Source organism: Leiobunum rupestre, chromosome 5 (assembly GCF_980474605.1).
Source record: "Leiobunum rupestre chromosome 5, qqLeiRupe1.1.hap1, whole genome shotgun sequence".
NCBI lineage: Eukaryota > Metazoa > Arthropoda > Arachnida > Opiliones > Sclerosomatidae > Leiobunum > Leiobunum rupestre.
The window spans coordinates 27,827,425-27,846,035 of record NC_143388.1 but is presented as its reverse complement, the minus strand read 5'-3'; positions in this window follow the sequence as shown (position 1 = coordinate 27,846,035).

The following is an 18,611-nucleotide window of genomic DNA, read 5'->3' as shown; positions in this document are numbered from 1 at the left end:
ACAGTCTCAACACCCACAACCGTCATAACACAAACACAACAAACTCAACACCCACAACCGTCATAACACAAACTCAACATTCACACCCTACACATAGACATTGCAATAACGAAATATCCAATCAAACGGAGTTAAAACTGTCGCGACGGTGAGCCAAACCTTCCAAACCAAACCCAACCGCAAATTAATCCGTTAACGCTCACCGTCACACGGTGGTTTTTCCAACCCTTCGACAGTCCTAGCAACTGCGAACGCAATGATTAACCAATGAAAATGCGGACGCGTTCGCAGGACAGACAGACACACAGACAGACACGGTGATTGTATAACCCCTCCTAGGGGACTTTGTCCCCTCGGAGAGGTAATATGTGACCGTTTTTACAACTTAATAAATGGAGTTAATTTTTAAAAATATAAAAATTGTGTGACTTAACATTTAACAAATATTTAAATAAGATGAACATTCGAAAAATGGGGTTGGTTTTTTATCGTTCCAACACCATTAAAACACAATGTGATGACTCGAAACCCGTTTCAACAACTTTCAAAAATTAAAACACTCGTGACGACCGAACCGAGTTTGAGCCGAGCCGAGTCGACTCAACGGCGGCTCGATTATTAAATGGGCGAGCTTTTTTGGCCGAGACGAGCCAATTAAGTCAATAACTATCGAGCCATATTGGCTCGCTAGCTTATTGGCTATAAGTGGGTATTGCCTTACTTACACCCCCGCGCAAATTCGGAGAAACAAGTCACAATTTAAATATTTTTTCAATAAATTCTTAATTCTTAAAATCTTAGTAACTTGAGATTTTTTTAAACAAGCATCTAAAGCGGGCAGGCTCGGCGTGGCTCGTTTTTTTTTCGAGTCGAGTTGCGCTCGAGCCGTGCCAAACTTCAGCTCGGCTCGACTCGAGTACAGCCGCTGCTTTTGGTAGTTGAGTCGAGCCGAGCTATCAAAAACTGACTCAGCTCTGCTCGTGAATAGTCGAAGAGGAAAGTACTAACTATAAACGGTTTTAATCGGCTTTGACCTCTTCTTCAGTACCTTCTGGAACTTTTTACACCATCTCACTCTCTCTCTCACTCGATTACTTGCTGGTTGTACTGGCTCGCTCTCTCTTAGTCTACGATATCCCACTGACCAACCGTAAATTAAGTGCATTATATTCGGAATTAGTTAAATGTGCCATACTTGTTAAAACTTTTGAAGGAAAAATAAGACTTTTAGAAACCGAATTTTAATTTTATACCATCCAAATTTTAAATATTACAGGAGCTTAAAATACAAATACAATATTGTATTTTACAATTTAAAGGGGGGTCATTTGAAAGACCTATTGTACAAGAAGGAAGAACGAGACGTTGAGGAACTACGTCAAGGCATAATTAAAGGTTGTGAGACAACTCGAAACACGCCAGGAACTTTTGCCAGAGTTCATGAAGCATTCATGTAATTGAATGAACAATTCCTGTAATTATTGATAATTGCAACTTTAAATCTTATTAATTAGTACCATATGAATTTTTAGCAAAAATAAAATAAAAACTTGTTTTTTGAATAGGATCGAGTCATTTAAATTAGGTTGGCATTACTAAAATCATTATTACATACTTCTAACAGTTCAATAATAAATTTTTGGCACTTGTTTATAACTTGATCGTTTCATCAAAAAGAGCAAAAGCTTATTTCATGCAAACAATTTGGTTCAAGGCAGAATACCAAGGGAGGGATTTGAAGGATTTTAGTTGTTTTCGAACGTACATTTTGGGGGCCCATATCTCTGAAACGAAGCACGGTAGTACCTATATTTATAAGACCTTTTCGACTCATCTGGACCCAAAGAACATGCCCCCAAGTTTACGATATGCTATCTGAAACAACCTGTATACTTAAGGTTTTTTGTTATTTCCCAAAACAAAACAAACGAAGTGATCAGTACACCAGCCAAGAAAACCAAGAAAGGGAAATACAAGTTGTAGAAAAATAGGCAAGCAGGATTTTGCAAGTATACCTTTCTTACATCGCTGTAAAGAAGTCCACTAGCGAGGTATCGTTCAATTCTGGAAATTAAATGGCATTCACTTTTGAAATAAAAGGTTTTACTGTAACCAAAAATGTACTTATGTTGATATGTTGAGGCGATTATTTCGTTGCGTTTAATCCCTTGCGCTGGAAGAGAAAGGTCCTTACCCTAACTAAAATCCGCCAAGTTCCCTAAAAATGATGTTTTTTGAAGCTCACGCCGATGACGTTTTTCCTTCCCCCACTCGACCGGGTAGCCCGTTGATCGTCTCAACATTATCAATATCAATAAATTTATTATTAATTAAACCAAGATAAGGAGGACAAAGGACTGGTATGATTTCGAAATTAATTGAAATATTAAAATTAACCTTTGTTGCTCAGAAAATGTAAAACTATTAAATCGTTAGGGTATAAAAATGTGTTAACTTATTTGAAAATACCTAGTAACTTTATAAATTGTATCTATTGTGTTGTTTTAACATTTTTAGAAACTTTAGAGATGATGCACAAATATCTAGATACTGATTAAACTTAATCAATGAGAAATTATTTCTATCACGACTACAAAAAAGTCACCATCTTAGACATCTAGCGATTTTTAATGCCTTTAAATCTGGTAGCCGGTTTACAAAGCGTTTCGAATAATTAAGAATTTTTATGTTGTATAAAATGTAAATCACGGTCATTCTTTAAAATCCTTTACACTAGAAAGAGTCAAACATTTTAGAATTCTAGTTGAAATTTTAACCAAAAAACTTTTCTAAAACCTCTCAAAGTCAGTTTCGGATTGTCCTAATCGGTTCGGGACCCTTTGGAAATAATAGTTTGATTGGCAAAGTAAAAGTACATTTATTTCCCTGTGGTACAAGTAAATTGGTTTTTGAAGTTTTCCTGGTCAATTAAAGGTATGGTTCGGTTAGAAACAACTCTTTCGAAACGTAAAAGTGCAAATTGGGATTTCCACACATTTCCATGAGGGCCAAAGAAAACAAGTTGGCAAGCCAAAATATACCTCTCCTCGGAAGAATTGTCCCTATAGTGGTAATAATTTATCGAAATGACCCTTAAAGATAGATCTCCGCAATTCAGAGCTATTTACTAAAACCGTAATCCCGGTTCTATCCCGCCCGGTATAAAATTTTAATTATAATTAAAATAATTGAGACGAAACAACCGATTATAATTTATTCAGAATATTATAAATTAAGTAGTTACAACAGTGCATTAGACAGTCCAGGTGTAAATGGTCTTAGGTTAGACGTACTAAAACAATGCACAATTGAATTTAACCCTATTTACAGAACAAGTTTATCAGTTGAATATAATACGAAGCAAATTTTAATAAAAGAAATATCTACAAAGGGTAAAATGGCGCCAATTCTCTGTGCATCTAAAATGTATCAGGTTGCGGCTTAAAGAGTTTCAAGCTAATGGCCAAGTTATAAAACCATGTGATGCTAAATACATTGAAACATTTTATTTATAACAAAGTTAGCCTTGTCTCAACGTCACACGCATTCAAAATACGCAGAAGTAACGTTATACTACACCCAATGCAATATCAAACATTAAAGTAACAAGCCTTCTTAACAGTCACCCTTATCATACTTACCGAGCGTCACTCAATCAAGCCAGCACCGAGCGCTGTAATAGGTGGGGGTGCCGAAACGGGATTGGGACGACGGGACCAATAAACTTGCCCGCAAGACGGCGCCACAATGAGATCTCGCACCACCAGAAAAACTTGCTAGGGCCGCTACTGAATCAAGCACTACACAATGGAGACATGCAGCACCGATACGAAGTCTGCAACTGGCCTAAAATAGTTATTCGGAAAAATAAATCGGGTTATCATTTAAAAAAACAATTACTTATTTTTAAACAGTTATAACGAAAAATAACTAACACAGATTCACTATTCGCACACCACTATCAAACGGGACCTGAAATTTGTACGGTCTTCCTGGACAGCATGGACTCTTTGTAAAAATGTATTCTATTTGGCACAAATCAATTAAGCACAGATTGAAATACCTCCAGCGAATATGTTTGAAATTTCCCAGAAAGTGGACTTACTGCAGCCAAAATATGAGGGGCATGAAAAATTGGTGCTACTTTTTCATACACTAAGGATTCTTTTCCATTGAATTAATATATAAATCAACTTGACTGGTTTCAAATAATTTCCTTTTTTACCTCTGTGAATCCATAACCGTTCATCGTCAGCTGGAATATCATCATGGAGATAATTTGGGAATTATTTGCGATGATCATGATGAATATTGCATATGTGGTTCATAAACGAGGTCCCTTTTCCAATGCGTTCTTCTTTAGTTTTGGATGAACTAGCCACCCAATAGAGGTGATAAATAATAGACTGCATCCCAACCTCAATGTCTTCACAACCTTTTATAGTCGCAACTGCCCTTAGCTTCTTCTTTATATCTTTTTTTTTTATAAATTTGAGAAACAGGTTTTAAAAATTAAAGTCAAGTCATATTCTACTTTAAGTCACGTGCCAGTTGTCAAATTCGTGAACTATTTCTGGATGTTTTTTCTCATATATGCAGTACTTCCAATATGTTGGTCCGTTACAAAAATACCAATTTTTATACCTTGCTCATGGAAAAAATTTAAGCCTCTGATAAGGCCTTCCATTTCCATTTGGTTGGAGCATTTAACTTCAGTTTTCAAAATTTATAATTTTAAATTTAGTTTATATTTTTCTGGTAGAAAATTACTTGTACAAGTTCAACATTTATAATTTTATTAGTTTAACCCCTCATAAAGTGGTACTGTCCGTATTTAGCCGACAACCTTAAATTAATAAATGGAAGATTATTAATCCAAAGATTCGGAAAATGTAATTGATTAATGAAAAAACAGGGACTAACTGCCCTTCCATCCGAGCACAATAATATATTTTGCATCAAGTGGTCAATACCTTTTCAATCACTGGGTGGGACAATCTTTGATAATAAAAAATACATCCTAGGACTGAAGCATTGAGTTTTAAAATTTTTCAAAACATTCAACCTTTTTTGTGGGTAGAACTACAGTAAAAAACATGCAAGCCGCTAACAAATAATTCCCTCATGATGTGCCACCAAATTTTGGCTGACTTTCCCATTTAAAAATATGACCTTCAACACATTATGCTGGAACACACAGATTGTGAACCACAAATTCTTTGTTTAACATTTACTACTGGATATTTATGAATATTTGACAAATTATGAAAAGTGTCGAAAGATATGATGAAAAGACAATCAATTTATCTTCAAGATGGGGATCAAATTCAGATGGTAATGTCTCTGTAAATATAAAGAAATTTTAAGAAAAAATTAAAATTGAATTATATTTCAAATGTCATACTCAGAAGTCTTAAAGTCCTCAGCCTCTTCACTTTCAACTATCGTCCCTCTACTGGTTTCATATGAGATATCGCTATAATGTTTACCACCTTAACTGGTTACAGTTTCTTCTTCTACAATATCCTCTTCTATATTTCATAATTAAAATGATTCAAGTTCTTACCGGCTCGCTTGTCACTTCATATAAATTAAAATCCAGTAATATAACCACTATTGCACAATTAAAAATTCATTTATTAACACAACAGCTGTTTCGAGACGGCTTTCTGTTGAAGTAATTGCTCAACGGCAATTTGGCAAACAGCAAAGCTCCCGAAAGGATGACGACGAGGATAAAATTACGAGAACTGGTTTATTTACATACAATACAGAGTTACAAGATAACGTTAAAGTTAGAACTGCACTACCGAAATGAGCGAAGCTAATGAGACAAGTTACAATAATAAAGCAGTTATTATATACGCATTAATAAAAAACATGATTATCGGGTTATTTAGTAAAAAAGGCGTTTCCCGATAATCTATCAGGGTAAATGCATTGCGGGTCGAGAGTCCTCATCGCATTATCTCCCACATTTTCGCGCCTCGGCGAATTTCTAATAATGGGGGAGCAGAAAAAGCAGCAAAGCTTGGTTCACCACTAGTAGCGCTTAGCACTTTATTACTTTACATGTTTCTAATACAATTATAAACGCATTTTTGAAACTTTCTTAGGTAGCTGTATATAAACTGATTTGTATGCCGGTTTATCTTAATTTATACGCATTTAAACTAATAATAGATTTCACCCAATTTAACGGGGTGTGTACAATTTAATGGAGTTTGTCCAATTTAATGGAGTTTGTCCAATTTAATGGAGTTTGTCCAATTTAATGGAGTTTGTCCAATTTAATGGAGTTTGTCCAATTTAATGGAGTTTGTCCAATTTCATTGAATTTCTCCAATTTAATGGGGCTGGTCCAATTTAATTGATTTCATCCAATTTATCGGGGTCTGTCCAATTTAATTGAGTTTCTCCAATTTAATGGAGTGGATCCAATTTCATGCAGTTGGTCCAAATTAAGGGAGTTTGCCCATTTAATTGAGTTTGTCCAATATAGTCTAATTGAACTAAAAAACTTGGATTAACAAATTTTAATATCATTTTACACATTTTCTTTATCTTACCTAAATTTACTGGCATTTTCTTTAATTATCTCTCATTTACCGAAAATGGGCTTATTCACCCAAAAGTAGAATAATTTTACAATTTTATGCACAGGGGGACCCTTAAAATCATTGATTTTTCCCATGTTAAATTACATAGAAAACGTTTCATTTTTGGTTGCCATGGCAAATTTATAGGTTAATAAATCTCTTCCCTAAATTGCAATTTTCAAGTGACGTTAAGGTCGACTAAATCCCTGAGTTGAAACAAAGTCGTTGGGTTACACCTCGGGTCGTATTTGATTAATCCATAACTAAAATTGAATATATTTAACCACTTTTGGTTATAGACTTTCTCTACAGTGAGTAGGCTCTTGGAACGATCGAGTTCGAAGCTAAACAAGCGGTCTCATTTTGCGACTACAAACGCGATAAAAGTGATCAGAGAGTATTATATCAGGCATACATTCAAAGTTCGTTACCTTTATGAGCTCTTAATATTCGGCAATGCCATTAATTTTTATTTATCAGTACGGGGAAAAACGCCGTTGAATAAATAATGTTGTTATTTTTCAAGTACCCTCCGAGTATATTATCAATCAATCTCCCTTTGCTACCTCAATTAGGTAATGAAAAAGACACCCAACGCGTAGGTGCTTGTGGGAAATTAACAAACCGCTCAATATAAAACACCATTATTAATGCTTTGTTATCAAGTTTCTCTAAATAGGCATGATTAAATAATATAAAAAATATAGATCGTAGATTCCACTAGAGTGCGAAATGCGTACATTTTTGTTATGCTCTGCAAAAGTCCCCGGCTTCGGCCAAGTTTTACGAGTTTAGGGATAAAAGCGAGAATTTTACGTATGTTGTAGGTTGATAAGAAACATTTCACTGCGGTTTCCAGATTCATTGCATCCAGTTTTATTAACGTGGTCTATGAAATTTGTGAGTATTTTTGAATAAATTATCTTTGTAAAGGCAAGAGTAAATTGGGGGAGTATAAGGCTTCATTGCAATTTTTGAGAGCTGGCCCTTTTCAAGAAAGCTCCAGCCTTTCTCCTTCTCATTTCTGGAGTTTTTACGCGGATGAATACAACCAGTGAAGGAACTACAATGTGCAACGCTCCGAGCAATTAAGACGCGTCTAAGCGCCGTAATTTGGCGCTAGCTCTAGATGGGGATTTGGCGAGGGGGTAACGACTACGTGTAGTAGGTGTACATTTTGAAAAAGTAATACTTTAAGTATCATTGGGAAATATGAAAAATAAACTGTAATATATTCGAAATCTTGTATTACCGCTTAATATCGTGTATTCCGCGGAATAAGAGATGAAGTACTGAGAATATTCGTAATATTTCGTGAAGTATAATGAATATTAAGAATATTCGTGAAGTATTTTTCGAAGTATAACGAATATTAAGAATAAAAGTATAGTATTTCGCGAAGTATCACGAATATTAAGGAAACTCGTGAAGTATATCATAAGATTTCTAATATTGAAAAAATCACGAAATATTTTCGAAATATTTCAATTCCATATAATATTGAGAATTACCGTAGGAATACGATGAGCGACGATGAGTACCGGTAGTAGCGAGGTTTTGAATTCTTGATATTTGGGAGTTTTTCGGTGTAGTCTAAATAGTTTTTTGGTTTTCGACGCGAATCCTACTATACCTCAAAATCTTCTTGGGAAATTATTTCGGCCAATTATCCGCGGTTCAAAACCCTTTACAACTTTCATGGCATTGGAGTTGAGGAGTCCTCTTTTACTAATGAACAAGCTAATATGGCAAATTATTATCCAGTGGCGGCGCTAGGGGGTAGGCCAGGTATAATGAAACAGTGGTATTTGAGTCTTTCATTGTAAAATTTATTCCAGGAACCAAGTATATTAAAAGGTTTTAATCGTAATTTTTTATTCAAGCATTTCGTTGAAAAAGGGGGGGGGGGGGGGTGGGGTTTTGTTCCCATTTATTTATTTATTTCACCTTAATAATTTGTACACTTATTAAATTCGTGTTTCCCACTCTACTTTAAGTTTGAAGATATGATAGATATCTTATAAAACATAAAAACAATAACTTAAGTCTGAAGTGCAATAAAAAACAATTTTTGATAACTACTTGTGCAGGAAAAGCAGAATATCGCATTGTTTATTATAGCTTTCTACTATATAATAATATCCAACTTTGAATGGGTCACTACTCATAAAAATTAAATGTATAGAATAATTTATGAATTTAGACTTTCAAATATACTTAAATAATATAGTATACGTTTATAAGTTTAGTAACAGTACAGTACCTGAGGATTTGAGGCTAAATAAGCTAATATTTAAAAATGATTAAGATTCAGAGCATCTGGAGCTCTCCGGCGCAATTTATTTTTTTGTTAGAGTAGATGGAACAATACAATCCGCCATCGACAAATAACATAGGGACTCATAAGGTAAGCCAAATTCCCGGCAAGGAAATTTCCCAAGAACGGTCACGCTAAACGACTGGATCGCCACCTCGCGAATTTTTAAGGAAACAAAAATTTAGTACAATATGGCTGCCTCCTAGGTCTCTGTTAATTTACGAAAAATTTAAATTTTTTAAGTATAATGACGGTAAAAAGGGTTTTTATGGCGACTGCAAAAATGATTCAAGGCGCGAAGTTAAGGAATTAAATACTATAGGTTTCCAAACACTAAAAAACAATTTACAAAATTTGAAACGTGGTTATTGAACACAATGAACAGCGGTTGGGACTTGGCCTATATTGATAAATTCGACTACAAGAAGAGTGCCAAATATGTTTGCTCACTACATTTCACAGGACAATCTCGACCAACTATTTTAAATCCACATCTAGTGCCATTAATTGGAAAGGTAATTAATCAGTCTGCTTATAATATTTCACATATTAGGTTTTCAAATTCGTTGTTAAGAATATCTGAAAAAAAATCTATTAGCCAAGGCCTAGAAATCATAAGTAATTATCAAAACAAATATTCTAAACACAAGGCTAGAAAGATTCATTTCATTTTCTAACTATTCCAAATTTATTATTACTAACACAAAATTAATTAATCCTGTATCAAAATAACTCAAAAAACATTTTTTCATGTTTATCACCGTCATGCAGTCCTTGGTGAAGTGTCGCTCGATAAGGATGAAAATGGTGTCTTTTGAGTGTTCTCCAAACGTAGTTTCGATCCAACCCTAAGTCAAAGCTGGTAGTCCTGACGCTCGCTCGAGGATAGGCGACGAAGTAGGCAAGTATGGTGTTTTCCATGTCGATGTCCTGGAGACCACGAAACCTCGGATTGATATTACCCCAGTTGTCGAAGTCGCGGACCACTCTAAGAACCGTCGTATGACTTGGTCTGCAATTGGGAAATCTTCGTCTAAATAACTGACTTACTAGAGTAGCATTACGACGACCTTCTCTGTAAAATAATTCTAGCATATGAGCGCGCTGATCTCGAGTGTAAAGAGGCATACTGGACAACAATTGGCTAAGCTGAGATAATGTTTTAACTTTGAAATGTAAACGCTTTAAATACTACTCGGACAATTGATATTTCACGTTAAAAAACAACAAAATAAAAATAATTGTAATTTTTGGTCTACAAATCTTTGTTTGATGATCTTACTCGTAACCACGGCGAAATGGAAGACGCGGTCTTTGTCTACTTTGTCTAATTAGGTGTTGAACGTAATAATTTTCTTTAACAATAACTTTTTGCAGATCTGATTATTAACTACATAGCTGAAAGCATAAGTTCCCTAAAATAAATGTACATGTGTGTTGTGATTATGTACGATTGTTTACGTTAAAGGCTATTGCCTGCTAGTACAACTTGTTTTTCCCCCGACCTCCAAACTCAGTGAAAAATAGGTCTTTTTCAACCGAACCAAAATTATTTTTACACTTTCGACTATGCCCTACAACTTTTCTATTGAAACATTTTGCGTGACACCTACCGGTGAAAAAATAAATTTTCCAAAACGGCACAAAATCGTTCGATTTTTCTGAAATTTAGTAACCAAAGCCTTCCATACCTAACAAAGAAACCTTGAAAATTTCAGAACCCTAGCATAAATACATTTTGAGAAAAATGGCCTGATCGAGCAAATTGAGACACCCTGTATACGAAGTATCGTGTAATATCAGAAAGGGTCGTGTAATATCTGGAAGTATCGTGTAATACCTGAAAGTATCGTGTAATATCTGAAAGTATCGTGTAATATCTGGAAGTATCGTGTAATATCTGGAAGTATCGTGTAATATCTGAAAGTATCGTGTAATATCTGAAAGTATCGTGTAATATCTGAAAGTATCGTGTAATATCTGAAAGTATCGTGTAATATCTGAAAGTATCGTGTAATATCTGGAAGTACTTTAAAAATGTGTATTTTAAATTTTGTTTGTAAACATTTTCTTTGAAAAAGTTTACTATTATAGTTTAAATCTATTAAATAAAATATAAATTATACATTTGGTTTAGTATTTTACTATTGCAAGTAAAATGAACGGTGATTTCAATTACTTTTTACTTTTTGACAAATATGCAAACTATTTGGTTATTTCAAAATACCAATAACTACTTACTGAAGTTGTTCGTAAATTTAACAAGTTGGCAAGCCAAAATATACCTCTCCTCGGAAGAATGGTCCCTAGTGGTATTAATTTATCGAGACGACCCCGAGGGGCTAACCATTCTCTGAAAATCTGTACACCGATTACCAATGAGTACAGCCTTTGGTAGTGCTAAATCTGTACTCATTTACGTAATCATTTTAGTGCAGTCAAAGGTACAGGCTTGTACACCGATTACGGGGAGTGGTTAGCCCCTCGGACGACCCTTAAGATATCTCCGCAATTCAGAATTTTAATTTAAATAATTGAGACGAGTTTGATTTATCCAGAATATTATAAATTAAGTAGTTACAACAACGCGTTAGACTTACTAAAACAATGCACAATTGAATTTAACCCTTTTTACAGTACATGTTTATCAGTTGAATATAATACGAAGCAAATTTTAATGAAAGAAATATCTACAGATGTTATTGGTTTTTCCTCGCTTACGAAATACTTGCCGCATCTTTAACACTCATTTTATTTCAACACTCGTAGACTTTCAGTTGACGTTGTGACACATACCACATGAAAAAGACCAATACCATCCAATTTCCAATATCATATAATGACTGCGTTAGAAATCGTAGATATCCAAATATCCACACCAAATATATTTACAAGAAGCAAAAACCTTACCATCAACAAAGCACAGAGAGCCAATTTACTAACCGACAGCTCTTAAAGCAATAAACGTTAAATTATCGACTTTGCATTAACACAACTATATATAGGTCGATAAGAAAACCCGTAAATAAATAACAAAAAACTAACAAAGTGGACCACCCACAGGGTCTACCCTTTAACCCTCTTATCTCGGCTGACTGCGCTAAAACAAGATTTGACCTTTAAAATTTCATACGTAAAAAATTTAGACTTTAAAAACCATTAATATACTCTTCCACTAAGCTGAGTTTATAATTTTTAAAGAAGCGTAACATCTATCGGTGGTTCTGTGGTAGAACATTCGCCTGTCATGCAGAAGGGCTCGGGTTCGAAACCTGGGCGGCGCTTTCCTTTTTAATCAACAGAGAATACGCTACATTAGAGTTACTTCGATGCAATAATTTAAATGGAACACGAAATTTCGTTTTATTTAATAACAAGGTTAAATCAACATAATTTCACTCGTAAAACAAGCGTTGGTGGCTGAGTGGTTAGAGGCAGACCCGGGTTCAATTCCCGGCCGGCGCTAAGAAATCGCAAATTGATACTAAGACGAATACCGTGTTCAACTGGTGGAAACCCTGCCATTGGACGTTGAGAGGTAGCATTACACTCACACTCGGTTCGTCCCAAAGTCATTAAGAAGAAGTTGGAGAGAAAACGCCCATACTAACACAACAGACTCACCATCATAACACAACCATCATAACACAAGCTCAACACTCACAACCGTCTTAACAATCACAACACGAACTCAACATTCACGACCTACAACATAACAATAACGAAATATCCGGTGAACGTTGACGAAAAAAGACCAACCAAACCCAGCCGCAAATCAATCCGTTAACGCTCACCGTCACACGGTGGTTTTGCCAACCCTTCGAGAAACTGCGTACGCAGTGATTACCCTTTGCCCCGAAAATGCGAACGCGTTCGCAGGCCACACACACATACATATACATACACACACACACCCACCCACAGACGGACACGCTGGTGGTATAACCCCTCCTAGGGGACTTTGTCCCCTCGGAGAGGTAAAAATCGGTCTTTACAAAATGAAAGGTTTTTTAATTCACTTAAAAAAGCAAGTTCGGGACGTTATTGAATACGCGCCGATTTCCTCTCAAGATCATCCAAGTCTCCGCAGATGCAGTATTTAGTTACCTCAGTGACCGACTGGTGGCGTTGCTCCGTCAGCCAAGCGCATCCGTCGATCTTTTCCAAAATGTTCTACGATTTGCTAAATTCAAACATTATCGCTTCACTATTCATAAAAATAGAGTTTGGGAGAATAGGAAGTGTCATACTTAAGTTTATTTTGTTACTTATGGCTTCATTTAGATGTCTTAAAAAATAACTACTGTTAAGAAAATGCAATATTTTACAGTTACTTTTGAAAAACTGGGAAACACTTGGGTGATAAATGGGTGGACTTCTCAGAACCACTGCTTGAGACCGTTAGTTTTTCACGGCTAGCGCGGAACCGTTCGAGAAAACTAGAAACTAGCGAAACACCTTAAACGCACTTTTAAGAGTTAAATTAACAAATTGACGCGACTTTATTCAGCAAAATCCACTGAATAATTTGAATTAATTCGCAACATTTCTAAGGGTAGATAGTAATTTATCTCTCATTGTCAGTGGCGTACCCTAAAAATACTTGGATTATAAAATCATATCCGGGCACATTTGTTCTGAGGGCTTTACTCGAAAGGACGCTATTTCATAAATTTTCCATCTTTCACCATAAGAAGAAAGCCAGACTCACAGGTATATTGTTTTTATAATCTCTTAGTGTTACTTCCCACACTATTTGGCGATATACCTGAAGGTACTTATTTTTCAAATTTGAGATTTAGACGCTTTTTGTGTGGCATTTATCAACCCGAGCGTGGTTGCTCTATCAAATAAGAGAATATTTTAGATGTAGAAGTTTTGAAAAATGAGATGTAGCTACTGCCCGATTGGAATCTGTTCCATTGCGCTGAGTCCCATTCGACCGAAAAAGCCGTACTTTGGCGGATTTAGGATTCGGTCAAACGGGATTGTCCCATTCGACCGAAAAACCAGCACTTCTCCGGGTTTAGGATTCGGTTTTAACCGTTTCAGCATCTGTCAAAACAGCATGCAGTGTTACCTAACCTAACCTAACCTAAAGGAGTAAAATGAAAAATTATTTTTTTGCGGTCGCTCAATTGTGAATATTGCGTCGGTCGATTAGAAAAATACAAAAACCGTCTTTGGGCTAATTTCATCAAAAACATTGGCGGAATTCGGTCTAATGGGATTCGGCGCAATGGCAAGATACCCCCGATCGTCGTACGTTAATTTTCTTATCTCCAGGACAACGCCGTTACCATGGGCCCCCATGGTAGACCTTTACTTATGAGGACCTTATGATAGGTTTATGGTGTTACAAATATGATTCCTATGGTGGTTGTGTTAAACTGTCTTGGTTGAAGTGATCCGGATTCTACTAATGTTTGCCGCTTTTTCTCACAGTGTCCCCTTTCTAATTGTAATTTTGTTTATATAAATTATATTTACATTTAATATTTATTTTCGAAATGTTAATTTAATACGTAAATAAGGACATAAATAATAGAAAGTATAAATTACTGTTGAAAGAAAATAATGTCAATGATACTTTAAAGGGTCCTTAGCTTATAATACCAGTTTCGAACTATTCTCAAACCTGTCAGTTCATATCTCTAGGATTGTACAATAACGCAAAAATCAATAAGCTAGCGCTCGTGAAATTAAGTCATATTTCCTAATTTCCATATTTTCGGAACACTTGAAGATTAAACATGAAATATAATCTGTGGAAATCGAAAGATAAAATTATTTATTTTTCTTATATTAATGTATATTTGAGCTTCGGGCACTTCAAACCAACATTTTGATATAAATTTTCGTATTGAGATATTTTTTGACGTATCAAATTCAGTTCACGTTTTCGTCATCATTTAATTAAGTTAATCGTTTATTCAAAGATTTGAGACATGGAAGATTATAAATTTGAATCACACCAAGGATTTTTGAAATACCGGTATGATTTATAACTTTTTTTGGGAAACCAAATTATTAATTCGTAGGTATTTTTGTCCAGGGTGGTTAACACGTCGATAATTAATGTTGGAGTCATTTCGGTAAGTAGTTTCGAAATATATTATCTTCCAAAAATATAATTTTTCGCTCAGTATTTTAGTAGACTGCGCTTTTAAAACACTTTTATGACTGAAAATGTTAATGATAATGATAATAATAATATTGTTTAATGTGCACCTTCAACGGTACAGCCGACCTTCAAGGAAGGGCACAAGTAAATAAATTAACATTATCCACGTAAAAGTAAAAACAATACAAATATCACAGCAAAAATTTAAATTAAATACATCCCGCAAAAAACAATTAAATCAATAAATCTAATCAATAGAACTAATTTTTAATTTGAATTTGTCTGTCATTATTTTTAGTAAAGGTAGCCATGCCTTAATAAAAGGTGTCATAGTCTTTCATTAATTTATTCAAAGGAGTAGAATTCCTAATGTTATAGTAAAAGGTATTTTGAATTGGATAAATGCTTAAAAGTTATATACAGTCCATTTGAGATAAAAATCATAAAAGCAATTTAAAAAAAAGAAATGTCCAACTTAATGAGGCAAATAGTGATATAATCTAAACATAATTTTCTTAGAATAACCTCGTATTTATACGGTTTATTATTAATAAAATAGTAGTTACAATAAAATATAAAATTTCGCTGAACAGATTCAAGTTGTGCAGTGGAAGATAGGGAAGCGCCGCAATAAGTCAAGGAGCTAAACAGAATAATGGGCTTTAGTGAGGTTTGAAATAGTCGACGAAAACAGTCCTTTGAGTTTAGGTGACAATGATGATATGGATTATTTTATCACCATTATTTTGCGATACAAAACAGCTACTTAATAAGAAGAAAGTTTTTACGAAAAATATAACCCACTTATAATAATTCCCATAAACTAGAGTATTCTAAGAATGTCCCTAAAATATGAAATCTTATAAAAACATTTTGTTGGCGAAGTTGAAATCCCTCTTTTCAGTGGGAATTTGTGGTGGTCACGTAGTCCTGTGGGAAACAGGGGTCCTATTGTCATGGTCATTTTCTGTTTTAGCGGGGTGTGGTTTTTGGCCAGGGCTGCCCCCGCCTGTCAGCCTGTTTTTCACGCTTCTTTCTAGCGGGGTAGCGGTTATTTCGCACCACTTGGGTACCGTCTTCACTAATTCCCCCGTTTCCCCCTATTCCTAAGAATTCGAAATATGAGGGTTGCCAAACCTTAAAAATACTAAGCACCTTATCGAATGTTCGCTTGATATTTTTATTTTTTTGGTTTACAATGAATGGTGATAGAGAGATGCTTGGAACGATGTACGCGTCCGTGAAAGTGCGCGTTCTCGGGTTTTTAACTCTTGCGTCAGTGACGTCAATCTACACTGTTAAAAATAAAGGTTTTATTTTAGACCTCTAAAGTGGTTAAAACTTTTATCATAAACCATATTTAAACCTTCTGCTCCCCAAATTCAGTCCTTTTGTGGAGTGTTTAAGTACTTATTTTACACTCTTTTATCCAGTTTACTGCATAAACAGTAAGAGGTCAATCCTTTTTAACTTTATTTTCAGTCCTGTATAGGCCCTTATTTAATTAATTTTTGTTATTATTCAATACGACTCAATATATTAACCATTATCATGGCCAGATTAGGCTGGTTTTCGTTCGGGGGAAATAACCGAATGAGCGTCCCTGAAGTCGTTGAACGACGGGAGTTTATCACGTAAAGTATCATTTGATACTTTCAGTTTTTGATGTACAATAAGGCAAGAATTCTTTGGTGCCGATATTTGGACACCTTAATCAATATCCCCTATATCTAAAATCTGTTATCAAATTTTTAAAGACTTAACCTTAATTAAATATTCCTGGCGATTGGAATTTCTTCGCATTATGTTATTTTAAAGAAAATATTGAAAAACGAAATAACGTAGTATTCAAATACTAGTCTCGAAATTGGTCCATATCATTTTTTCTTCGTTTAGGGGAATTAAATGGGTATTCAAAAGGACTAAATGTTCCCTTTCAATAGTCACAGTTTTTTTAAATAGTTTTTATCGTGGGGAGAAAAATAATACCACAATGGCGGCCATGGCCAAAGCTACGGAGTGCCAAGTCTCTATACCCCAAAAGGTATTGTATTAAACATGAAAGTGTAAAATGGGTCTAAAATAATTGATTAGACCGTTTTTAGTAACCAAATGGTTTGAAATAAATTAAAAGTCCAATTTTGGTCGTTTTATAAACCCTTATTTTTAACAGTGTATGGAGGTTTCCCAAAGAAAAAAAGAGAGGAAGAAAGGACACTTGAACGAAGCTCCGAAATCACCGAAGCAATAAAGCCAAATTCCAGTTATGGTAGTTCGGCTTCTATTTGCGTGCCCCGATTAATCATCCAAAAACTAACGTGAACCCCGAAAAGTTCCTCGTACTTGTCGGCCATCGAGAGATGTTTAGCCAGCTGCACCTCGCAGTACCAGCCGGATTGAACTATAAGTATCCGTTTTATTGTTAGGAGCAGGATTGGCAAAAGCCCGGCTAAAACTAGTTTTTGCCGGGCCAAGTGGAAAAAACCGGTTAAAACCGGAAAAGACCGGCAAAAAGTGGAAAATTGGCAGTATTTAACCTCAATGACTTAAGAATAACATAATAAAAATAAAAATGTAGTATTTGCATTGTTTAGGATGTAAAAGGTTAAAGAAATAGAAAACAATTATAGTTTTAAATTCCGTTTATTAATTATATAAGTAGTAGAAAAATTAGAACTCAAAATTTCCTGGGTGCTTTCTATTTAACATTTGATAGCAAAATAGAAGTTTAGATGCTGTTTCTATCTTTAATCTATTTCTTAATTTACCATAAATGAGAACATTCTCTCTATGGAGGCTGAGCTAGCTGGGCAAATTAATAAGTGGCTTATTAATTTCGTGAATTCCTTGGGAATTAAGCTAGTTCTAGAAACTGCCTCCCACCAAACATTTGTTTTCATATTTTCAATGACATTTGGAACGAAATAGGATGAAGGAAACGGCTCACTCTTAGCCTCGTAAGCTATAACATATTGTAAAAATCTTTTATTGTTTAACTTGCCATCTTTTTCATTTTTGGTAATTTTATAACGCAAACAGTTTTAAAAATCCACTTAAATTGAAAACAAATGGATTTTCCCACCCGGTTTTAGCTTTGTTTAAGCTAGGTGGAAAAAACCGCGGAAAAATCAGGTTTTTGCCTTAATTGTTCTTAGTTCATCCAGGGCCGTGCAGAGGGGGAGGGGGCAGGGGTAGGGCAAAATCCCTGGGGCCCAGGCGCAAAGGGCCCACTAGGAGGGCCGTAGCTGTAGGACCCCTCGAAGATGCTCGGGGGGGGGGGGGGTGCAAATCAAGATAACTTGGGAAAAGGTTTCGGGGCTCAAGGGGGGGGTGAAAATTGAAGGGGCCCGCGAGTAAGTTTGTCCCCGGGCCCCAGGATACCTCTGCACGGCCCTGAGTTCGGCTCTTTACTAGTTTGCACACAGTCGTTGTTGTTTTATGTCCATACTGGCTTTATCATTTTAACTTTAAAATAAATATCTTGTTCTTTGGCAACCCTCTAAACTCTGGTTTTAATAATAATGGTTCCTCATAATATAATCCCCTAGACAACCTTTAAATTCGATTAACC